Source organism: Astatotilapia calliptera, chromosome 23 (genome assembly GCF_964374335.1).
Source record: "Astatotilapia calliptera chromosome 23, fAstCal68.1, whole genome shotgun sequence".
In the NCBI taxonomy this organism is placed as follows: Eukaryota; Metazoa; Chordata; class Actinopteri; order Cichliformes; family Cichlidae; genus Astatotilapia; species Astatotilapia calliptera.
Genome location: NC_137443.1, coordinates 7,615,592 through 7,641,582, shown reverse-complemented (window position 1 = coordinate 7,641,582; position 25,991 = coordinate 7,615,592). Strand labels below are relative to the sequence as shown.

Below are 25,991 nucleotides of genomic sequence, written 5' to 3'. Positions count from 1 at the left end.
CCCAGTAGTGGTACTCTTTGTAGCATCTCACGAGGATGTTTTAGTTCTTGTAGGTGTAAAATCCCAAAGTTCTGCCTAATCTCTCTACTTGCTTTTGAGTCAGAAAGGAAAGACAGGATACAGAGAAGGGAAAGAACTAGATGTTTGCAGAGCAGAGAAAGTAGAGACTAAAAGAAGCTAAGAATGCTTCAGGCTAGACCTTCAAAAGTGACATCCCAAAACTTCTTCAACTGCAAGCCGCTGGCGAGCCTTAACTCAACAGCTCACTGCCTGCAATTGGTACCAAGACACACATCTGGAGAATTTTACGAATGTCTATGTCAGTCAATCTGTCAGAGCAGAGCAGCAGGAACAGATTCTCCACCTCTGGTCTCTGAGGCCAGTTAATGTGCTGAGGGAATGCCTAGCTTGAACCCCAGGAAGAAATTCCCAAGGGGGTAGAAACACATCTCCCACCTAGCACTCCCCTGTGCTACCTTGTACCGCTAATGGCCATCAGTCAGTTACAGCTCCTGCCTCCTGCCCGTGTGTCTAATCGCCCACGCACACTGTCACAGTCGCCTGCCCTTCCAGTTAATACAGACAGCCAAACAAAATCAATCTTAACCGAGCGTCCGTGTTTGATAAGACCTTGTTGTTTTTTATGGACTCTGACAACATGATCCGCTCCCACCCACTTCACATGGGAGTAACAGCTCCAAATCTAGCACAGCAGGTTGGCTATTTAATACTTTCATATCTTACAGTTGTTATGTACTTTCTGGAGATCCATCCATCTTTCTTTCACAAAGACAGACATGCACATGGCACACCAAGCCCAGATAAAGAATACAGCATCCACTGATGTCATCAGCCTGAAAGTGAATCACAGCAGGATTGTCATAGTCAGGACACAATTTGCATAATTTCCTTCTTTGAATTCCCAACTCTTTTGAACTTGTGGGCAACCATTTCCAGCCAAACACACACACAAGTACACAACTATGACAACGTGCAAAAATCTCTGTGAAAGTTTCCTGGAGGTGAAAACTTTCTGCCAGCTCTTGAAATAGCCCCTTTTAGCACCCCGTGGTCTATTGGACTGCTGGGCTGTCTGAACACTCACAGAGCGGAGGGGCTATTGGCATTCACTTCCCCACAGGGCTCGGAGTCGATACAAAGCTCTTAAAACTCAGAAAATGCTGTGTGTGTTTCTGAGAGTGAGTGTTTGTATATGTGTATATGAGACCGAAAACAGAAGAAAGAAGGAAGGAAGGGATGTTAACATTCATGTAAAAGTCATGCAAAAGAAGCCGTGGAATAGTTAAAGACAGATGTTCAGCTACACAGACAGTATCGGTGCGAAACATCCATGCTTGCTTCTGTATGTGCAACCATTTTCACACAAACACTTTGATGTCCTTTTTCACTTGAAGCACACAACAAGAGACGGACTACTTCCGATGAATTCTCACTATCTACAAGACTCCATTCAGTTTAGATGATGGTGCTACCAGGGTAGCAGGTAGAAGAGAATAGAGGAAGCAGTACACACGACACCCACCGAGTGATTTCACAGTTGTTCTCATACTGGTAGAACTGGGCATAATCTGATATCACACAGGCTTTATACCAATATAGCTGACAGGCTAAGAGACGACTGATGTCCGATCCAAATGCATCGGGCGTTTGCATTCTCACACGTTTCTCTGTCACGTCTTGGTAAACATCTAGAAAAGTTCAGGTCTGCAAGTGCACGTGTGAAAATGGCTTATGTGTATGTGGCACAGGTAATGATTGTGTGCTTAAACAGAGCTCCACCCCACTGGGCCTCAGCCTCTTAGTGTCATCCATCATGGTGATGCTGCTAATGATACCAATACATACACCAGCACAGAGGGAAGAGGTGGAAGGAAAGCAAAAGGGGGGGCAGGGAGAAAAGAAGAGGAGAGTAAAAATGGTGATGCAAAAGGTAAAGGAACAACAAGAATTCTAATATTATTATTTTTATGTCAGTTGGGTTACATAAAGATCATTGTCACGCAAATAAAGCGAATTTTAATTTACATTTGCATTTGAGAGGGAAGGCTGAAGAGGAGGAGGAGGGAGAGGAGAGAGAGAGTGCTGGTAGAGAAGAGGCAACCAGCATGAAGAGGGAAGGAAATGTGCTGTCACAGGCTGAGAAGTGGAAGATAATCTGTGTGACTGGAATAGGCAATCTGATTCTCCCTTTCCTCCTCCTTGCTCTCTTTCTCTCTGAAACACACACTAAAACACAAACACACACAGTGTATACACAACACTGCCCGCTGCCAAACTCACAGAAAAGCTGAGGCTGACTGTGTGCCCTGCATGAGCTCCATTGCATCTGTGTGGATTAATATCACAGCCAGTAGATTCTACTTCAGGAATAAGACACATAAAATTAATTGTAGCATTTGCTTCTATTAAGAGAGAATAAAATTTGAATGGAAACGTGAAGAAGAAATATTCTTATTTTTAGGATTTTTGCACCCTGAAAATACTACCAGTGCTAGATTGGACTTTTTTAATGTCTCACTGAATTTATGTGGTTAAACAGGAAAGAACACCTACATTCATAAATGTCTCAAAATGTCACATTTAAGTCTTACAACGGCAGAGCTACTGAACAAGAAATTAATGTTGGAGTAGTGCATTTGAAAGAACAAAAAGATAACCACTCAAGGATTTCTTTGACTTGCTGGAATACAAATGTGATTATTTGATCAGTTAAAAGGCTTTTTTTTTGTTTAATTCTACTACATTCTTAAAAAGGTCTCTCAAATCATCACAAATGTTTAAATATTTAAAGTTATATAAGCATCATAATACTAAAAATTTGGTTTTACAGTATTTAAATAAATACATGCATCTATTGTGCATGGAAATCCCCTCCATAGCATCATAACAGTATATTTTTTAGGTCAATTTTGATTGAAAATTTGTATTTTCCAAACCACCTCGACTACCTCACTCAGAATTCAGCTAGATTAGTCATGAGAGAGGCTGTGAGGAAAAAGGCTGGAGTATTTCTTTCTTCCTTCTCATCTCACTCCCAAGACACGTTGTCCTCTTCACTTCCAGGAGCAGGATGAAGGCCAGCGGGGGTTTTAAATTAGCCTATCAGATGCCTCCACCAGCTAAAGGAGAATTCTGAATATACTAATAGACAGGAGATTAAGATATGTAGCTTGGGGCACAGCCACATCTCCACACACATTTATATTTTACAGACACACACACACACACATTCATATACTCGCAGACATACACTAAAACCTTTTTATTCAATGATTACAGAGGACAAAATGATCATTTCAGATCTCAAGAGCAGAGGCAGCTTTTCAGAATGTTACGGTGTCTTTGATAAGGATATGGGTAATGATGAGGATTATTTCTTATGTGAAGCTGGACGAGAAAAAGAGATAAAAAAGATGCAGATGTGAGTATGTATAATGATATACAGAGAGCATAGAGAGAGGCTCACTAGATTACACAGTACTATCTGCTCCAGGCAGAAAGCACAGGTGAGGAAATCCCTCCTTTTTTTCGCTCCTTCCTCTTATGTCCTCCATCTTTCCCTCAGCCCTATTCCCGTTATCGCAGCTGTACACAAACAGGTACAGCTCCCCTGACCCGGCAACACCCCCTAAATCTCCCTGTCCTCGATCTGCTTTAACAATCTACCCATGAAAAATATCATTCCTCCCTCTTCTTTGTCTTCTCCTCTGTGTTTCCCTGTGTGTCTGATTGCTCATCTTTCTTCATTGCTCTGCCTGCCTCTCTCCCAGGGCTTGCCATCTGTACAGTAACAGGTGTGCTGTGTATGTGACTGATGTGTTTGTTACCTGTAGCACTGCCTGCAGCCACAGCCTGCATGAAGAATAGCTGCTTCTATCTGACCTACTAGGTAATGCTCTGCTCTCTTTTCACTAATCCTCCTCCCGTGACTCCTTCGGATGGCGACAGAGTAAAGAGAAGAGTAGGAGACGAGTGCGTAATGAGTTAAAGAAGCAACGGCAAGCTGTTGTGTATTTGCATACGCATTTCAATGAGGCTTACCAGTTGTGCTGTGGCAGTGTGTTCACCGTAGTAGAATTTGGGTAATTAGTCCCACCAGTCTGTGGGTGTGCATGTACATGTGAGCACATATGGGTGTGTTTGTGTGGTGTGGTCTCATTAGTCACACAGGTGAGTGATTAAATGCTCTGCAACACCTGGAATTGTTCCTCGTTTCTTCCTTCCCTCCCTATTCTGCTGTTGTCTTAATTTACAGCAACACCCTTGGGAATCTTCCTGCCCCAGTCACAAAGCACACTTGAGAATGGCTCCACAAACTTAACGACAAACACGTCAATGCTTAAGCCATCCGATGAGGTGTGGCTGTTTCAGTATGAGGTGTTTCAATAATTGCCACAGTCTTAATCGTCCATAAAGAAATCATCCATTTATATAGTCCAGATCACCACTTGAAAAATGGCAAAAAAAAAATCATATTTTGAATGGTTGGATCTTCACAAGGTTCCAAGTAGAGCTTCAACATGCAACAAGAAGAAATGGGAGTGAGACAAAACATTTTTTTGAGCTTGCAGTTTATTGAAAATAACACTTAAACTGAAACAGACCGTTTTACAGCCAATCAAAAGTTTAGGACCACATGCCTTTAAAAGGCCAAATCTGTGCAAAAATGTGGACTCATTGTCATTTCCTGTCAGATAGTCATACTGTCATGATGTTTTGATGGCATAGTGAAAAAAGCTTTCCCATTCTAAATGTGGTTGGGTTGTTGAACTGAATAAGCAGGGTGTCTACAGTAAGACAGTTATTTGGAATTTCTTAAATGATCCTAAGTGTTTTGGAACAAAGAAGTCAAGTGGAGGACCCAAAAAAACTTTCACCAGCACTGAGCCGGAGGATCCAATTAGCTGTCTGTCAAGACACTGGACGATCCTCGACCCAAATTAAGGCTGACTGTAGCCCCATAACCATCAGACGCCATCTGAGACTGAAGGGCTTCAAAAAAAAATTAAAATTAAAATTAAAAAATTAAAAAAAAACTCTTCAAAGCCCTCGTCCCTTTGAACACCACAGAACTGACGGTTTGAACTTTCTTCCAGCTTTCAATGTCCCATGTTTGGTGCTCTTTTGCAAAGTTTTATTCTCTGATGAGAAAAGAATTTAACATTGATGAACCTGATGGTTTCCAACGTTACTGAAATGACAAGGAAATCCCACCTGAGATGTTTTCTATGCGCCACAGTGGTCCCCAGACATAATGGTCTGGGGTGCTTTTTCCTTCAGTGGAACAATGGAGCTTCAAGAAGTGCGGAGGCATCAAACAGCTGCTGGCTATGTCCAGAGGTTGCAGAGAGCATCCCTCATGACTGAGGGCCCTCGTCTGTGTGGTAACGATTGGTGATCTAAATCCACTTGAGAACCTTTGGGGATGGATGGCAAGGGAAGTTTACAAAAATGGACAACAGTTCCAGAGAGTAGATGTCCTTTGTGCCGTCTTCACCACTTGGAGAAATGTTCCTACTCACCCCGTGGAAATGCTTACATCAAGCATGGCGCAACAGATTATTGAAGTGATCAACAATAAAGGTGGAGCTACTCATTACTGAGTTCATGTCTGGAACTTTGATTTCTGTGTTGGTGGGGTTATGGGTTTTTTTTGGACATGTGGTCTTAAACTTTTGATCAGCTGTAAAACAGCCTGTTTCAGTTTAAGCGTTGTTTTCAATAAATTGCATGCTCAATGCTTAAAAAAATGTTTCGTCTCACTCCCATTTCTTTTTGTTGCATGTTGAAGCTCTACTTGGAACCTTGTTAAGATCAACCATGCAAAATTAATTTTTTTGCCTTTTTTTAAGTGTTCTTAAACTTTTGATCGGGACTGTCTTAAACAATACCGTGTAAACAGTGTAGTTTTTATAAGAATTTGTTTTCACAAGTGTGGAATACAGCTGTAGAAATGAAATCATATTTTAACCAATCTGTAATAATGTCCATCTATCCTTTAAAGTTTGGTACTTTAAAATGATACTCTACAGGAACTGACTCAGTTTTGGAGCCAACTTCATGTGGCCAGTAAATTTCACTTTTACATTGGCTTTATATATTTACATCAGCTACCGTGATATCACCCACTGATTTCTGAAGGGTTGAAATAAATGTTTCAACTATTTCTATCTTGGTGGCATAAAAGCAGAAGTGATAACGAAGGATGGCTCTGACTGTGAGGTTATCCAACACCGAAGTTGTTTTGTTACCGTTTGTGCTTCTTCACTGCAACATTGTACTCAAATCGCTTTAGTGTTTAGCTCAGTAATTTGCTGAACTTCAGCTGTTTCAAACCCCCCCCAAAAAATAAAAAAAGAAGAAGTGCTTTCACTTTTCTTTTAGGCTGCTGGAGTGATGTAATATAAACTTAGTTTGCAGCGGAAGCTTTAATTAATGCCCATGGTGAGCTCAAGGGTTCTCTAATAAATGTTCTCATCACTTCCATAATTTATTAGCTGCCTATTTTATACAGTCCAGCAGCGCTCAATAAGTGTGGCTCTGATTCAGTTCCTATTTGCAACACATGTGAACTCTTTTGTAATTTGTATCATAATCAAATGACAAATAACTATGGCAACAGTGAATGATCATTTTTTAAAAATGATTGTGTCTGTGAGAACATTTTTACACGTGATATAAGAAGCTCCCCAGAACTTAAAACTGGGTCATCCTAGTTACTTCTTGGTTCATTAGCCCTGTGTTACCACAGCCTTTAAAATAATGTGATAGTATTTAAGACTTAATCCAAGCTGAAGGTGTTACAGATTACTGTATGCCTTTTATGAAAAACAGGCTTTGGGCTATTCATGCATGAAATCAACATATTAAAATATCACTGTGTTAGATGATCTGGTGGAAGGTTTTAAGAAGCAGCATACACATTAAGTTGGAAAAATTGGGTAAAAGCAGCTGTGATTAGAGAGAAGGTGAAGGATCAGGAAGGAGTCCTTCAGGATATTGATGGGGTTATGGATACTGGATCATTCTCTCAGCCTTACGTCCCGAAATTCTATTGGAGCACCAGAGAACCAGAGCACACGATCAGCTCTACACCTAAGATTTATTCTCATATGAACTTTGGAGAATTATGGGATATATTGTTTATGTGACTGAGTTCTCCGAGTAACCGTCAAAATGGAAGGACACATTCACTTCAATTTTATACAGCGCCAAATCACAACAACAGTCGCCCCAAGGTGCTTTATATTGTAAGGTAGACCCTAAAATAATGGACTGATTCTTATATAGAGCTTTTCTACTCTCCCGGAGTACTCAAAGTGCTCTATACAACATGCCACATTCACCCAATCACACAAGCACTGTTTTCTAAAGTTCTTAGTGCTTCTTAACTACCATTCATACACATTCATACTCCGATGGACGCATCAGAGAGCAATTTGGGGTTAGTATGTTACCCAAGGATACTTGGGATGCAAACTGGAGGACCCAGGGATCGAATCACTAACCTTCCAATCAGTAGATGACCTGCTCTACCTCCTGAGCTACAGCCACCACCAATAATACATACAGAGAAAAACCCAACAATCATGTGGCCCTCTATGAGCAAGCACAGGGCTCGCAAAATCACTAGCCCGACGTCCCGGAGCTAGCGATATCTCCGGTCGGGCGACCAAAATCTATCTCAGCCCTGCCCGTTGGGTTATTATATAGCCCGACGGGCGGGGCTGAGATAGATTTTGGTCGCCCGACCGGAGATATTGCTAGCTCCGGGTCGTCGGGCTAGCGATTTTGCGAGCCCTGAAGCACTTTGGCGACAGTGGGAAGGAAAAACTCCCCTTTAACATGAAGAAACCTCCGGCAGAAACAGGCTCAGGGAGGGGTGGCCATCTGCTGTGACCGGTTGGGATGAAAAAAAATGATGCTACTTTGCTAGGAGTGAATGTACCAGACCTTTACCTGTCTCTTAGACACTGGCACAAGACCTAACACAGACCTTATACTAGGGAGTGGGCAGATTACAGACCTGTTCATCTCTGAAGATCTGTGTTTTTGAACCACTGTTGTGCGACGCCTAGAAAAGTTCCGGATTACGCACACGTGTGAAAACAGCTTAAGTCGATGTAGGATGAAACATGTTGAACAGAAGATCACAAAAGGAGAAACCACACAGACAGTCATTTAATATACCATGCAGGGATCCACAGCAGCAGGAAAAGAAGTCACATGGCCAGTTGTATGTGGCTGCTCTGATATTATTATTGCACAAGTGTCCCTGAGGGCTGAGGTGTGATAGATGTCAGCGGTGTATGTAATAAATTGCAGGGGTCAATCCACTCTGGTGAAGAGGTCCGCACTCATGGAAGGCCACCTGATAGACAATACAGGTTTCAAATATTCCCTTCAGAACACATTTCCATTCATTCCTCTGGCCTGTGTTCATCAGACAAGGGATCATTAAATTGTTCCCTCAAGAGAGCTGTCATCCAAGGCAATGTGAGGGGATCACGGTAAGAACTCATTTGAGGGGCGATTTACACCAAAGGCCAAGGTAAGCGTCTGTTTTCTCTAGGTGACCACAGTCTCCAGAGAGAAGGGAAAGAGAAGGATGAGACTGTAGACTCATCACCGACTCTAAAACCCATGTTGTGCTTTATGAAGTATGAAGCAGTAAAATAGCCCTTCCATTCTTGGTCTGCCAGCTTACATTTATAACATGGCACAAGAAAGTATAAGAAAGAAAGATAAATGAAGAAATCTGTTTATAAGTACAATCTATTCTACAGTACCAGTGCTATTACCAGCTGGCACAGAAGACTGGGGCAATGTGAAGCTGCCAAGTGCAGGAAAAATCATGTGTGCTTTTGTTAATGACAGAAAACCACACACCAAATATGGTGGCACACTCATTCTCGAACAAATTAACAACTTCTAAATGAGTCTCTGTCAAATATTCCTGTCAGGTCCCACCACGGCTGGCATGGCTGTGTGATTGAAACCATCACCTTTACGGTGCGAGTTTTATGAGCTCACGTGTGCATATAAATACACACAGTCACAAACTGTGAACTTGACCTCAAGGCTGAATGGGTGGTCTTTTAACATCCTCATTACCAAAAATTACTTATCATACTCACCAGCCATCAGCTTCTATTGACAGAGAAGTTATTATCTATAAGCATATCCAGCTAATTGAAGGCTTCCTATCTAAATGCTCATACTGAGAATGGATGCAGGGGGGGAGTATGTGTAAAAATGAGCAGGAGAGTGAGATAGATGGAAAGAAGGGTCATGGCCTAGGGGTAAGGGAGCCATGAAATGCACCATTATATTGATATAATTTATATATATATATATATATATGGGTGTGTCTGTGTGTATGTGTCCACCAGTCCAGTCAAGTGTGTCTCTCTGATAGATGCTCAGTTCAATTCGATCAAGAAGCACAAATGACCTGTGAGCAGGTGATTGAATCCTCCATTCGTCCTTAAAGAGGGTCCCTGACACAGGCACGCACACACACACATACACGGTTGCAGCATCACTAAATCTGCTAAATTCACTTTCGGTGCATATTTACTGCTAATACTTATTCACTGGATCTTACATCCAAGTCCAATGCTTGGTTCGTTTGCCGAAGACACTTTTTAAATTGACAGTGGATATGCTGAGTATCTGTTAGATAAACAGATTGGCAGTCCCACTAATTCCTCTGAAAGTAAACACCTAAATCTGTAGTTCTATACACCTTTAAGCAGCTTTTGCTTTACCGATTTGATTTACTGGTCACACACATAAAAACTATCCCAGTTCATATAAAGCACTACCAACCCACTAGTTCACACAAGATGTTCTTTCCCTGAGTTCAGTGTGAAATTGAATAGCCAAAGGACAAATTGCTGGAGAGCAAAGCCAATACCCAGCCAAGGAAATACTTGTTTTTCTCAGCAGACCAGTAAATACTGGACTTAAATTGCACAGGTGGAGGGGAGACTCAAATGGGGTGCCCATAGTGCTCTGTTTCTGTTGGAAAAGAATGCAACTGTTTACTGACTGCCAGTGGCTTGGCCATAAGAAGTTAATATAATATCAAAGCTCCTCCCGTCAGACTTTTTTTAGGGTCTCCTGGCTTGCAGTTTTTTAAAACTGCTTTATGGAGAATTAAATTCTTTTAGCTTTCATAAATTAAGAATGCATCTTTGTTTTCATTTATTGTATGCTTGTAATGAATTTGCACACAGTCACTAATACTAAACCACAGCTTATTCAAAAGCACAAAGCCATACTAACTGGCTATAAGCTGATTTGAGCTGTAAATTTCAGCAGTCAAGTGAGGACTGCGTCATTTCATCTCTAATGTGTATTTATGTGTCTGTGGGTCAAATCCTCTTACACGAATGCCTGTAAACAACATTTAAAAGTGGATAAAGTGCAAATTGTGGTATTGGAGGGATAATGTTTAGTCATTAGAAAGGGGGCTGATGTCCCACGTACAAGGGAATTAGCAGCTTTATAGATCATAATAAAAGTAATAAATCTTATGTACAGGATACTTTTTGGGGTACTTAAAGACACAAATAAAGATTAAGGTGTAAACATGCATTACTGCATTGTTTGTGAACTATAAATTATACCTACTGAACATAATATAATAGTGACAATGCTGCAACTATAAAAAGTATACTTTACTGATTTTTTTTGTGTGTGTGTGTGTGTGTGTGTGTGCCAATACTGTCTGACAATATCACTGTTCGCTCTAGTTAAAGTTTATAGTTGTGCTGTGATTGGGGATATATTTACATGTAAAGTGATCACTCACAGAGATGGAACAAAACATCTCTTACTTATTTCTCTCCCACAGTGCACAGATTACAGTCTGGGTGCTGCTTGCTGGTCTGTCCAGTCAACATTAAATCTGCTTTGATACAGTGGTGTAAAGCAAAGGTGATATACTTGAATAAAATAACATAGTATGGCTCAGAAGCCAGACACTGACCAGTCTTTAACATTCTTAGCTTTCTACACTACAGTTTCATAAACTGTGTGTTTTAAACTCCCTCAAAATATGTACATGAGGTTCAAATCTGTGCCTTTTTTTCTTGAGCTATTACATTGGGTTTCAGCAGTACTTAAGATCTTCATACTGTTAAAAGGTCAACTTCCAGTTCAATTTAAATCTTCATACAGATGAGGATCATCCCCTGAAAAGCTCTTTTTGTTTACTGTTATTGTGGCAAATCAAATCTATCTTTTATTTATCTGGTTAAAGTACGTTATTCCCAAAGACCTGGTCTTTCATAAATGTTCCACGTCAGTTTGACGATAAGCTGTTCTTTTTAGAACAGCAAGGGCTTTTTTATTGCACGCCAGCCCTGCGGGTCAAATTTTATGTAATCCAATTGCAAATTAGGGGTGAGAAACTGTCAAAAAGATCATATGAAAATCTTTTGGGATAGAGGACAGATGTAATTGTGTCACAACTACTCAAGCCTTTGCTTAGCGTTTGTTAAGTACGAAAGTTTAGTCTTATTTACATGAGGCAGGACTGTAAGGTTACCCACCCTTACTGCAGATCCATGTATTTTGATACCAACAACTGTAATATTTACAGTCAGTCAACAAAACTGCACTACTAAATCTGCCAAACGTCCTTACAAGGGAATGGTTTCTTCCAAATATGTTGGAGATCTTTAGATCTGAGCATAATAACACTACACACACCACACATCCTTGACCTCTGATCGGGATTCCTGATTCTTATGATTTAGATTTGAAGGTGCAAAAACTGCACAGGTGAACTTATTTTTCCAAATGTATGAAATGTCATTTTTAGTTACTTAAATAATTCAAATCAATTCAAAATATCTATTTTTAAACGTCATTTGTTTGATCAGATGAAATGTTTGCTTGTCTATGTTTTTAATCTGTCTAAAATAAAGATTTCCACTTACTATTTTTACATGACTGCTCAATTTTTTTTCCAATCTTTCTGGAACATTTTATCTATTTGGATTCACATTTAAACTGAAGAAATTCTGACTGAGCGGCAAAGAAGAACTGATTAATTAGCACCACTGGGTTAGCGTCCGTGGGTGGTGCCAAGTGTGATATCTCAAAAAAATAAAAGATTTCTACATTATCGAGCTCCGCTTTCTTTTTGCAATAAAATATAAACTGCCTTTTACAGCCTCAGTGATATGCATGCTGCAAATCTCCAAAACTCGAAGCCACCAAGACAATCCTAATGACATGGCAAACCTTAAGGGCCTAAGAGTAGCCACACGCTATGATTCTGTCACATGATGCCCTATTTCAGTTCAAGTCATTATAATGAACTACAGTAGTATGCAAAGATCAACACAAGAAAAAGCAGCATAAAACATGCAGTGATTCTTTGCGATCATTATTGGCACAATATACCCTCTACTGACACGAGTATTGTTTTAAATTTACCCTACTTCTTTAGTTATACTCTGGTTGCACCCCCCACTCTGTGCGTGTGTGTGTGCGTATGCGCGTGTGCCTGGTTGATGAGCAAAAAGAAAAGCAGCATGCATGGATTAAATTGGGATTTGTTATGGTGAAGTGGGGGCTTAGTGGGTTCAGTTTTGGAACTGGTGCATGCGTGCTCAGGAATCAAGGCAAAAATATTTCTAAAAAAAAGAAAAAAACCATACATTTAAATCAGATCTAATTAATAGATGTTAAAGAGCAGGCCTCTGATAGAAATCAGCCGCTGTATGGTCTGATCTGCTCTGAATGTGGCAGTGAGTATAAGAGACGGCTGATTATAAAATCTTTCTATAAGTTCACTCTCCCGTGCGGCTCCCAGTTAGCTTAATCTAACAGTCTGTCTCAAAATAGGCCACATTTTGTTAAATGTATATAGCCAATGTTACAAAAATAAGCATTTTACATCTTACAGACAGTTATTAACCCTTTTACTCATAGTGGTCACTACAGTGGATAGCTGTTTTCTTGTATTTGTGTCAGTGTTGATGGTATACTTGCACATAAACCACTACATTGGACACTGATGTGTCACTCCATACCCTGTCACCCACTGGTCAGCCAGTGTTGTCCACTTAAGTAGACATGTAAAAAACTCTTTGAAAAATACATGGTTGAAAAATGAAGCTCCGAAATCTTTTTTTCATGCATAGAGATGAATAAAAATATTTAAGAAAAAAATGAAGATTGAGGTTGTCATAATTCATACATGAAAGGGTTAAACACAAACATATTTAAGTCACATTCTGACCTATTTCACTCCCTACCTTTCCATCCATCCATCCATTCCCTCCGTTCAACTGACATAAAAGAGGCAGAACTAGCTTAACGGGGCGACCGTGGCTCAGGGGGTTGGGAATCGCATCTGTAACCGGAAGGTCGCCGGTTCGATCCCTGGGCTCTCTGTCCTGGTCGTTGTGTCCTTGGGCAAGACACTTTACCCTACTTGCCTACTGGTGTTGGCCAGAGGGACCGATGGCGCGATATGGCAGCCTCGCTTCTGTCAGTCTGCCCCAGGGCAGCTGTGGCTACAACTGTAGCTGCCTCCACCAGTGTATGAATGTGAGAGTGAATGAATAGTGGCATTGTAAAGCGCTTTGGGTGCCTTGAAAAGCGCTATATAAATGCAATCCATTATTATTATTTAGTGAGAGCACGAAGGCAAATCCTGCAAAATATCCCATAACTGCAATTTGCAACATTTTCACTCTACATTTGCAATTAACCTAAGGTTGTAACACTTAATTTTATTTTTGTACACAAGGTCAACATTGCAAACCCCTCAAACAACTTTTTTTCATTACAAAATGAAAAAGTAACCGATAGCACATTTTCTACAAGTCTGTTTGTTCTTAGATGTACAAGTTGTTGATGAGTCAGCACAGAGGATAAACCGTTAAAGCTATGCAATTAAATGACCACTCACAGCTCTGCAGAATCATTTACACTAGTAAGCTTCACCTTAACCTCCTCTGAGCTTCTTTTCTTTGATGCTTCAGTTAATTTTTTTTCATGAATAAACATTTTGTCTGTTATCATGATTTTTTTTATGAGTTTTCCTATTGAGTAGTATCTACAAACTGAAACGATTTTTGCAAAAGATTGGCTATAAGTACAACACATAAGTGAGAAAAAGACATAAAAAAAAAACACTGGAGCAGTTTTCCTGCTGTGAAATTAATACTGTATGCAAAATCCAAATCCAATTTTGATCATTTTTATGCCTCCACTTGAACTGAAACTGAACCTGGTTTATGGGTTGAGCAGATTTCATGATCCATGAAACAAATGTGTTTTTGTGAAGCTGAAGTGCTGAGCTCCATGAGCTGAAGCAGGAGGTGCATGTGTGGCACGCATGAGTATATGCTAGTGTGGCAGCATACTTCAGTTTTAGCTCTGCAGGCTGAACGCAGGAGCATCTGGGCACCCACCCTCTCCTCTAAGCCCAGCAAGCACTATATGAGCCAGGCACCAGGTGCTCCAGGGAAGCAGCCAGTGCTATGGTTCCAACCCAGAAACAACTCTTCTGTCCTAGACACAGATGCCAGACTCTACCTCCCATTTCATCTACTTAGAACAGATGTTTAGCACGCAAAGCAATCCTAACATGTCCTACGAGGAATTTAATTAGGTTACCAGCACTTTGTCTTTCAGACAGGGTCAGACAGGATATAGCACCTTTACATGACTGGTACACAGCTTCCTGCTTTAATAAGTAAACATGCTATGAAACATCACTGTGAATTTCATGGAGGAGACGGTGTATGATGATGGATATTGAATTACGCCTAATCTTTACAAACACCAACAGTAAGAGAGAAACAAAGAAGAGAATCATGGGACGGTTAAAAATTCATTAGTGAGCAGCAACAGAAAAGCGCAGATGGAGAGAAATCATGAGAAGGGAAAAGAGAGAAAGAAATAGGAGGAGAAATACAAAGAGGCAATCCTCTGAGGAAAACATCTTTCCACTCCTGTCTTTGTCTATTTCTTTCTCTAACTTTGTTGCAGTCTCCCAGTGAGTGTGGAAGTCAGTGGAGCCGATCCACAGGGAAGAGTCACTTGCAACCCCCCTCAGCAAATCTAAGGGCCCACTCCCATGCTCCCTTCACACCATAGACGCATTCATTATCTATTGTATTCTTTGAATAAAGAATATTGTACAAAACGAGGCATCTCTGCTCCTTTGTATATGCCTGAGTAAAAGGCAAAGCATCGCAAATTAAAATGTAATTTGCGATGCTTTGTTTGTTGTGCTCTCTCCAGCACCTAAAATGTCATAAGGCGCATGTAATACTGCTGGGGTCTGCTGAGGCATAGAGCACCGTACATCACTGCTGTGTGTGCGTGTGTGTGTGTGTGTGTGTGTGTGTGTGTGTGTGTGTGTGTGGTTTGAGGGAAGGGGGTGGTCAGGGATCTTGACTTCTGTGGAAATTAGAATGTAAGGCGCTGAATTAATTGAAGTGTTAATGTGCTGTGACTTCAGTCTGTGTGTGTGCCCGCGCCCCCATGTGTATGTGTGTCTTCACCTCCTGAAAATGCCTCCTATAAAGTGCTTTTGTTTGCTGTTAAAACTCATTAACAACGTGAACACCTTTGTGATTTTACCCCAAAGTGGCACTCGCTGGAAAAAGAAAAGGAGGACCGATGTGTAAATCAAGGACAGGACGGGGACGGGGGGGGACGGGGGGACGGGGACGGGGGGGGGGGATTCAATGTGATAATGATGCTGAGAAATGCTAATGTCGATGTGAATGTAAGCAGGGAAAAAAGAGGAACTCAAGAGCCTTAGTTCCATAATCAGCATCTTATCTGAAACAAGAGGATCCCTGAAGCTATGCTACAGAAAGAGAATGATGGAGGGAGAGAGAGGGAAGGAGAAATAATGAAATACAGACTGAGAGATAGGGTAGACCCTGAACAGGGCAGGGATGCAAAATCAAAAACAGATTAAGAAAGGACGAAGTAATGATAAAGAAAGGGTTAAAAAGGACTTGATAAGATTCACCAAAAAGGTTAATAGCATGGTTGTTCAGTTTTTTTGAAGCAGAATATGTTTTGTTGGTCTGTAGGAGTGACTCTGTGGTTCATCCTGGACTACAAACTTTCCTTGTGCACTTTAAAACAGGTCAGTTTTACAAAGAAAATGTGTCTTTGTTTCCCCACAGCAAGCTATTGGTGTGAAAAAACCTCTAAGCCTACAGATATGCATTATCCCAACTGACCTGTAACAGGTACGATCCAACCCATACAAGTAAAAAGCGGAAATAACAGACAGCATTCTTTTTTCCTACTGATCCCATTTCAGAGCAAAGCAGAGGATGCTAAACCCATAAAGCAGTCTTTTTGTGGTCAAATATAAGGACAGTGAAAGTGCATTGTTGTCTCTGCAGATGCTAATCCCAGTGCTGTGGACAGATTGCGAGTGTTTTAAGAAGATTACAGACTGCAGAGGCAGATTAGTTGGCAGCTTAATCTGAACCTCTGGATGGACTGCCCTGCTCACTCACAGGCCCTCTGTGGGGGTGTGCATGCGTGTAATGTGCTTTAGTGTGGCTGTTTGTGTTCAAAAGGTAGTCATGATTGGTGGTAATGACAGCTTTGTGCACATACGGCTTAAAAATGTGTTTGTCTGGGTGGATATTGATTTGTCAGACACAAACACACTCTCAGTTTTCTTCATAGTTAATAAATGGCAAGAAATAGGGTACATACGTACACATAGAGTCCCAGTGGGCTGTAAAGATATTCTCAATGCTAATTATATGAGACTGCGATCACACACACACACACATGCAGAAAGTGGATCAATGAGAAGGGCACCCAGCCAAGAGCCACTCAATTCTCCCCCCTCCCTCCATGTGAAACAGTGGAAGCCCTACTGAAAAAATACCCTTACTTAACATGTTGCCACCTGTTTAATATACCACAGAAAAGTAAATATAAGAATGAGCAGGGTTTTATTTTATTTAAGATTATACCTTTGACAACGGTTTAAATCTAAGAAAAAGGGAGGAGTTCGTCTTAAAGTTCTTTCAAACATAATATTAGACACTTATAGTGTAAGGAAATCAAACCCGGCTTTCGGCACTGAGATACTCCAATGAACTTGACTTAATTTACAGTTCTACAGGTGGAAAAGCTCCAGTGACCGTAATGCATTAATTGAAAGGCAGTGGCTTCCTAAGAGAGAGACTGTGTAAGTCCCATCTGGGGTGTTTTAGACAGTCTAAAAGCTATCAAAGGAAAACTGTTTCCTTTGGCAATAGACAAAAAGACTTGAAGAAGAGCTGTGTGTAAAAGTTGGCATTGCTTTGGGAAAGGTCAAACACAAATTTCATTTACACAATTTCACCTTTGAACTGAATAATATATTTGTTTTTGGGATATCTACCTAGGAAGCAGACCAAACTAGTACATGCATATTCATTTTACTACTACACAATCTTAAATTCTAATGAAACTGTCCCTTTTTAAACATACTGGTTCAAAATAGACCCAAGAGTAACTAAACCTGAGTATGAACTAGTCCTAAAGACAATATAGAATTGGGAATTATTTTGTGTTGTGACATAAGATATAAAGCTGGGGGGGGGGACACTCCCCTCAAGTTTCCAGGTCAAACAGGAAAAGAAAATAATGAAGGCAGGGAACTTGATGAATGTTAGTTATCTACATGCACAAGTATAATTCCACTGCAGCTGCCAGCTCATTGTTTTCGCCACAGCTAATTTAACGAAATGCCACTGAGACACACACAGCCTCTGTCACATCCAGCAGGTAACTTGAATAGGCTGTCACTTTATTGTGATGTTGAATTGTATCCATAGCAACAAGTGTCACTGGGGTGCCTCGGCAAAAAAGGCAACAACGTGAATTATAAGTCAAGCTCTGTTCATTACAAAGAACAAATGGACTAACATACTGTATGCTATATTACCTTTACTCCTTTCACCTCTCATGATGGTGCTTCAGTATAATAATGTGAAACATAACTAATTAAAAAATACCTCACTATGTATTATTTTTTGGCCAACACAAAAACTTTGTGGTCTACCCGCCTGCAGCTAAAAGCAAATTAAGTTGTACTTGAACTAAAGCTCAGTGATCAGCAAACAGCCAGGTCTACACAAAGGCCTCAACATTTCTCTGTGATAGCAGTCGTACCATTTAAACTTCACACGATGCACAGTTAAAGCAAGACCTTGAGCTCATTGCAATCCTTTTTAGATGGTGCTTTATTTTCCGACAGTTTGTGATTTTATGCAGTGATTTACATGGTGTCGCTAGAGTTTCTGTAGATCACAAAACAATGGGGTGAAAAGAAGGTTTTCCAACTGAGATACAAAATCAGCTACAAGCCAGCTTTTACAAAGGCAGTGAGACGCTTTAGGAACAGAACAGTAAGCTCCAGCTTCCAAAGATTTCATGACTTCAAGACTACATAAACTTAGAGAACCCTTTTCTCTTTAAGATTTAGTCCAACATTCATTCAGGAGCGTTGTCTACCATTATCGAGTACACATAAAAACTAAAATTGCAGGACGCAGCCTGGGTTCTGAAAAGTGACTGAGAATAGGCAAAAGGGAGGCTGTACATAGGACAGACGGAGCTGAGAATTGAAAGAGGAAGAAAGAGAGCCTTCAACAGTGTTTTCTTTGAGTTTCCTCACAATACTCTGAGGGTTTCTATGACAACCTGGAGTCGCCAGCTGGGTCTATACAGGCAGAAGTAGGTCTGTTTGGCAGAAGAGGAAAAAGTATCCAAATCCTTTACTCAAATCGAGTAACTCCAGTAAAATAGTCTGTCACTCAAACGTTTAGAGCTAAAAGTAGCATGTCGCAAGTTTTATTTAAAAATTGGCACTGGTCTGGTGTGGGCATTTTATCTGTGAACTAACAACAGGTATCAGGAGTGGCATAATAGGTGAAGTGTTTCCATCTGAAATGCAGTACAGCAGAGCACCATAAATTCAAAATACTCAAGTAAACTGACAGCACCTGACAATAAAAGAGCAGTTGTTGGGTAAACATATACACGGAGATGGGCTTGGGTTGGACCAACCATGACGCACTGATATTACCATATCCCCAATGACTGTATCGCAAGAAAAATATAATCTGAAACATGGGTATAAAACAAGTATTCACAATGGCATAAACCAGTTACACGAACTACATCAAAGCAATACACTACGATGTATATAAAGCTGCTGCAGCTTGTGCGCCAGACAGGGAGAGAGAAGAGAGTGAGGGTCTGCAGAGCGCCACGGTTTCATGATTAATGCGGCTTTTAGCTGCAGCGGATCCTGGGCCCCCCCAAAGCAACCTGACCGGGTTGCCCATTCAACTCTCCTCCCCTGGATCTGTCGCCCTCTCTCTTACCCTATCAACCAAAACCTAGTGATTGAGGACCATCTGTAGCTCACACACCATTGCATGGATTTCTACACTTTCACTTCATCAACAGAATCTCATCATGTTTTGCGTTTCAGTACATTTCATACCCTTTCTATTGTGAGACAGCCCTCTAAAACGTGGACAAACGCCAATACATCAGAAGACCTCCATACACAAAAGAGAATTAAAAAGTTTTTTTTTTATAAACTTGTTTATTTAAAAAAAAAAAAAGCTCAATCACAGTAAGGTCACAAAAGACACGTAAAAAAGCTATCTTCAAGAAAAATCCCACAAAGTATAATACGGTAACTATAAAGTCAGGGCACTCCTATGTCAAATTTTGCCCAAGTGGGGTAGGAAACACGTGTGTTTCAGAGAGAGAAAGGAATAAAACTTATGGTTTCGACACTTTATAGTCGTTAAGCGCGTAAATCTGTTGAGGAATCTCCGAGTGTGGGGACGCCCCGTAAAACTACACACGCCAAATGCACCAAACCGCTGTCTTCCCTCCCGCTTTACAGCACACACACAGCCTCCCTCTACTATTTCTCTGAGAGGGTCACTCCCCCCACAAGCTTCAATCCACACACACACAAACACACACATACATACATGCGCTAAAATCCCGATGCACCAGCAGCAGCAGCAGCAATAGATAATTCATTGCAGTGTCAGTGGCAGAGCACACAGAATCCACAGGCTTCTGATCACATTCAACTATCACACAGCGATCTAAAAAGTACACGCTGGCAGGACCTTACGCACAGGACGAAATTTGCCACTTGTTCTGTTCGTTTCCATTCGGGCTGTTTGCATTGACGCACTTACCTTTGCACTACTGCGAAAAAGAGCACTGTTAGTTCCCATTTTCAGAAAAGGCTTTAGTCTCCATTCATTCCCGTGAATCCCCTCCTGGTTTATTCAGACATCCACAGTGTGTTTCAGCAGGGAGAGTAATCCAGTTTTCCATGCCGGAGAGAGCGCGTGCGAGCTTCCTTACATCTTTTCCCACAATCCTTACAAAACTATGCCAGGCTTCTTTCAGCGCTTTTTTTTCTCCGCTCCTCGGTCCTATGCCCCCCTCTTCTTTCCTCTCCCTCTCTCTCTCTGAGGTTGCCTGGTTACCTCTATCTGTAGGCTGGTTCAGACCGCCGGCCTGCAGCCAATCACAAGGCTGGGTTCATCTTAACCCCTCCGCTGCTGAACTGTCCTGATTTCCAGCTTTCAAGGAGTAAGGGGAGATGGGAGGTAGGAGTGAAGAGGAGAAAAAGAGAAGCACTGGGTGATGGTGAAGGATTTAAAAATGTCTATTACAGAACTATAATGACCACAAAAAAAGAAAGAAAAAAAAGTGGATGAGTGTGGAGGAGGAGCTTACTGGTGGATTTAGGTTTAAAATGAAGACACGTGGAAACAAAGTCCTTGTGAATGGAGAGGCTGCATCACTGTTGGAACAGACAGCACTGGATGTAGCTTAGAGGCAAGTTTTAAGATGACTGTACTGTCCAAAATTCACCATCATCACACATCAACTCTTTTTCTGCACACCAAGTATTGCTGGCATACAAAACCCACTCACCGAAACATGAATGCACCAGCCAGTCATCACCCAGTCATTCAGTACAGACTATTGATTGGTTAACCACCCACAGTTAAGTCATGCAGCCCAAATCATTTCTGAGTCATGCACTTGGCAGATTCACCATGGTGTCTAACCTTCCTGCTCAGAGAGTGGGAGCACACACTTAAAGTTTTCAAGTTCAAGTTCAAAGTTTTGAAGAAATGAAAGAAAAGTGTCCTAAAGACAGAAAATACATCTTCCTTAATGTTGTTGATTAATTAGTATAAGAATGACAAAAAAAATGTAATTATAAGAGTGATGCAACTATACTGAGCTGACTGAATCATATTTTTCAGCTGCATGATTTTCCTCCAGTCTCCCATAAGCCTTAATCTTGTGCAGCCTGTCCTCATTTAATCCTTCCCTTTTACTTTTTTATTCCTGCACCTCATCTTCTCTCTTTCTCCCCCAGTCTCTGGCCTTAAATCATCATCCCCTACTCTCAAATGTGTTGCGCTTCTGTGGGGAGTTTAGGAGCTTCAGCACGGACACGATTCCTCTGATCTCTGCAAACACTGGAAGACACTCGGCACTCCTCCACCTAAAATCTCTTCCGTGTTCAAACAAAGATAGAGGTCTTTATTTTAATGTAAGAGTATGACACGAGCATAGTGTGGAATATGTTAAAAATACTACTTAGGAATAAACAAAAAGGTCTAAAAGTATTTTTTCCAGACAAATTAATTTCAGAACATCTTAGCATTAGTTTTTGCCACTTCATACGTCATGCGTAGCATGATCTTGCCATGTTTCGAAAACATTCTTGCAATACAAATAATGCTAGCTTTTATCAAAGTAACCCAGTTTAGAGAATGATCAGGAGACTGCCAGTTCCATGATGCTCAGCATAAATATGAACCTACATCACATAGAAACAAAGCAAATGGCAGAGCATTCACTCACTCAGAATGTAATCCATCCAGTGAAGGTGAATGTTTCCAACAGCATGCTTAGACATGGACACCCATGCGACGAAGCTCACGGTGCCCAATTTCTGTGTTGATGTTAACGCTATGAGACTTTTGGAACTCAAAAGTCATCAAAGTGTTGGCGACTGGCCGGGCCTCGGGGGCTTGGGTCCTGGTTGGTGTGTTGCCGGGGTTGTGGGCGGGTGGGTGCATGGGGGCCCAGCCCTGGCGCAGGGTGCCGCCGGTGCGTCGAGCCACCTGGGGGGCTCTTCAACTGGTGGGGGAGATTGTCACATCTTGCAGGAGCTTTCCTCTCTTCAGGAACTCTCTCTGCAGGAAGGGGAGATACAGGAGAGGTGGAGGAAGATCTCAGCCTGGGCGTCTATTGTCTTATGTAGTCTGGAAGATGAGTGGATGATGGGGTGGGTTCAGTTTTCTCTGTGGTGGGGTTGGGTGGACTGTCCCGGGCTCTGTGGGGCCGGGAGGCGCTGCACTGGGCCCCGGTCTGAATGGGCCTGGGCCCCCTTCCCCTGGCGGGTCGCGGAGTATGGGGGTGCCTACTGGGGTCAGCGGGGGAGCTGGCCCCAGGGAGGGGTCACTTGCCCCTCCCTTCCTTCCCTCCCCATCTCCAGCTGCCTCCCTCTTCACGCTCCACCACAACCACCCACACATGCAGGGCCTTGGAGTAGGGGTATGTCACCAGGGTGCAGAGGAGGCTACCCCCCCCCCCCCCCCCCTGTCCCCTTCTGGCTGCCTCTGCCTCAATTTTATCCCACAACTTAGACATTCACATTACTCACACTCTCATTACACATACATATAGGATCTTGGGGGTGGGCACGATACACGGAATCCGAGTTACCATCAGGGTGTACACCTCACCCCTGGCGTCATTGCCCACCGTCCGACTGCGGTCTGGAGTGTGGGGCCTCCCTGCTGCTGCGGAGTCGGGGCGGTCTGCCTCTCCCTACCGCAGGGAAAAGGGTAACACCACCTGGGTCTGGGTGCAGTTCCCCCCTCCAGGGGCAAGGGTACCTAGACCCGGTTCGTAGAGTACGCTTGGGGAGTGTGATCGTGTGTCTGTCTCCATGTTGGTTGAGTGTGGAGTAAGTGCATATGAGAGCATGAGGGAGGGAATGGATGTTTGTATCTGTGTGTGCCTGTATGTCTGTGTCTATATGTCAGGTTGGGTGTCAGGCGCCACCTCTCTGGGGACATCTCAGGCCCTCCAAGGTTTGGAGGCCTATCTCCCCCCACCATCACTTCCCCTGCCAGTGGCAGACTCCCTCAGACATCGGTGCGTTGGTGGTTCTTTGTGTCTGGGGATGGGCGTCCAGGTACACACCGGCTCACTCCTTGGCGGCCGCTTATCGGGGCCTGGGGCCTGGGGCTCGCTCGGGCCACTTCGGAGGTGGGGTGCCCCCGGCCTCTCGGCCTGGGGCTCGGTCACTCAGGCACAGCTGGCTGCCGGCGGAGCTCACGGGCGCGTCACTGCAACTCCCCCTGGCTTCTGCTCCGCGGCTGCTGAGTGACCCCTCATCTGGGACTCTCCTCAGCTCTTTCCGGGACAGTGGTGCAGCTGCCCCTCTGTTGGTCTTCCTTGGTCTCTTGTGTTCTGGGGGCCTCTAGATGTCTGGAGTTTTGATCTCCTCCATACCTGCTTCATGCCCTGGAGGACGGGGCAGTGGCCCCCCCACACCCTCTAGCAGATCATTACATGAAGGAACCTTTTAAAAAAACAAGCGCGTCCATGCTCACAGGTGTACACACGGGTGATCACACCCACAAACTACACCCTTTTTTGCTCCTACCTCAAAGCACACTGTGTTCTGTTGATCTTATGTGCTGCACAATAATGTTTAATATTTAGTATTTACTGTTATTCCCATATATCATTGTGATGTTGTTTATTCTATTACTCTTGTTCTCTTCTGCTTGCTTTCTTTTTTCTTTCTCAGCAGGTGATCCAGGTGATTGATATATGCATTTTTTTTCTCTGCCCGTTCTGTTGGTTTTTGTTTTTTGCCCTTCTCCCCCGTCCCTCTTCTCAGCTGTTTCTCTTTCCCTCTTTCTTTCTCCCCTTCTTTCCTCCAGTCAAGTCTGTCCCGTATTCAGCAAGTGAAAATAAAATAAACAATAAAAGGTGAATCAAATGGACCATTATGGCAAGGCTGGGATGGTCAATTTGGTAAAGTAAATCCGTTGGGCATCTTTCTTTGCCTTTAGACAATAATTCTGATGGCAAAAGAGCCAAACGGGACAGGCAAGAAAAAAAAAAAAAAAAGTGTTGGCGACTTTTACGCATCGTGTGCCTCAGCAGTCAGCAGCCCTCCTCTGTAATTTTATATGTTCTATCACTTTGTGGTTGAGTTGCTGTGGTTCCTAAACAATTCCACTTTGCTATAATACCACTTACAGCCACTCGAGGAATATCTGGAAGGGAAGACGTGCAGCAGTGACATCCTCTTACAGTACCACATTCAGATTCAATAAGCTCTTTTGAACAACCCAGTCACTATGGTTGTCAGAGCAGACTGCATGGCTAGGTGCTTAATTTTATACATCTGTGGCCATTGGATTGAAAGCCCCTCAACTCAAAGATTAAAAGGTGTGGACCAATATTTTTCTCACATAGTGTATCTTGCAGCATCATTGTTTCTCCTGTTAATCTCTGTAAAGAAAGCCTTCCATTGCTGTACCCTTCTGTTCCAATTCATTAACAAACTTTTCCAATTATCTACTGTCACTAGAACAGTTAAATAGGGTTTGGCCTTTGTTTCACCTCCTGAGAAGGACTTTAGCGACTGCTGCTTATCCCAGGAAATCATTACTGAGTAGTCTTCTCTTTACAGGACTTTCAAATGTGCTTTTCTATCTCTGCAAAAGGCTTATACACATGATATTGTGGGTAACGTGGTTTGCTTGACTGTGCTTCGGATAGAACTGGTGCAGTTTTCACAAAGTGTTTTTTCACCCAGACGCATACCCCTTAGAAAACTTCAGTCTGGCCGGGATCAGATGCAGAAAAAGTCCTTTTTGCTTAGAATAACAATTTAGCTTCAGACTTCTTCACTCTTCTTCCTTTAGTTCTTAATATCACTGTTCCTTTGAAAAGAGATATATACCCCACCGATGCCTACACATAGATTTACACATATACTAACACATATATTTATTTAAGTGCAATAAATTCTATATCTTTTTGGATTATTTCAAAGTTTTCTTCAAAACATGCAAATTAATGGTCTCCTCAGATAAAGAAAAATCTATTCTAATATTTTTGGATCTAACTGTTTGAGAAAGTGAAGAAATAGAGAGGACTGCTTTATCTGTTAGATCAACAAAGAACGATTGGATTACTCTCAAAGTATAACTACAGCCATTACTTAAGATGTGTTCAGACTAGTGTGAGACTAGCAGAGACTAGCATTAATAATCTAAATTAGGCCAGAACAAAGGTACAGATATGATGGTAACAGAAGAGTCTCCTAAAAGAAGAAAAAAACATGGATATATTAAAATGCATATTCCTGGTACAATACTTGGATTCTATTTTTGGCTATTGCCATGAAATATAAATGTTATCACCATCCACAATTGTTTTTTTATAGCCACTGCGCAAGTTTTAGCTTCTAAAAGGGATGTCAATCGTATTTCATCATCTCACAGAAACCTCAAGTAACACATCCCCATGAACGCGACGCCCTGTGTTTTGATTTTGGGGTTTTTTGTCGTATATTTTGTTGTCTCATTACTATCAATCCTTCATGTTCTTTCTATGATTACTGGTTAGATCTTCAAGCCAAGAGATACTGACATTTGACCAGGAGTGACAATGTGATGCTGAGTGACTGAATATCGTGCAAGCTCTGTGGTTATAAAATGGGTAAAATGTTAGTAGCTCTCATGAAGTTCACAGGGACATATTTATATTGTTCATAAATCTACTCCTGTGCTTCTAAACCTCATTTGAATAATAAATACTCCTTCTCCACCTCACATTTCTCCCTAAACTTTTCACCCCATCATATA

General features: G+C 41.9%; 1 protein-coding gene across 9 annotated transcripts in view; it reads right to left on the bottom strand.

Annotated features, from left to right (window-relative positions):
- The window catches only part of dab1a (DAB adaptor protein 1a), a 255,652-nt gene that overhangs the window by 61,092 nt on the left and 168,569 nt on the right, over positions 1–25,991 (bottom strand). For 4 of the 9 annotated variants that reach the window (XM_026158488.2, XM_026158491.2, XM_026158490.2 and 1 more), the window contains exon 1: positions 20,259–20,539. The exons of 2 other annotated variants lie outside the window; for them this stretch is intronic. The gene's annotated coding sequence lies outside the window, so the exon portion shown is untranslated. Of the gene's footprint in view, positions 1–20,258; positions 20,550–25,991 lie in introns of those variants that run through there. 3 more of the 9 variants (XM_026158484.2, XM_026158478.2, XM_026158489.2) reach the window with 1 other exon arrangement.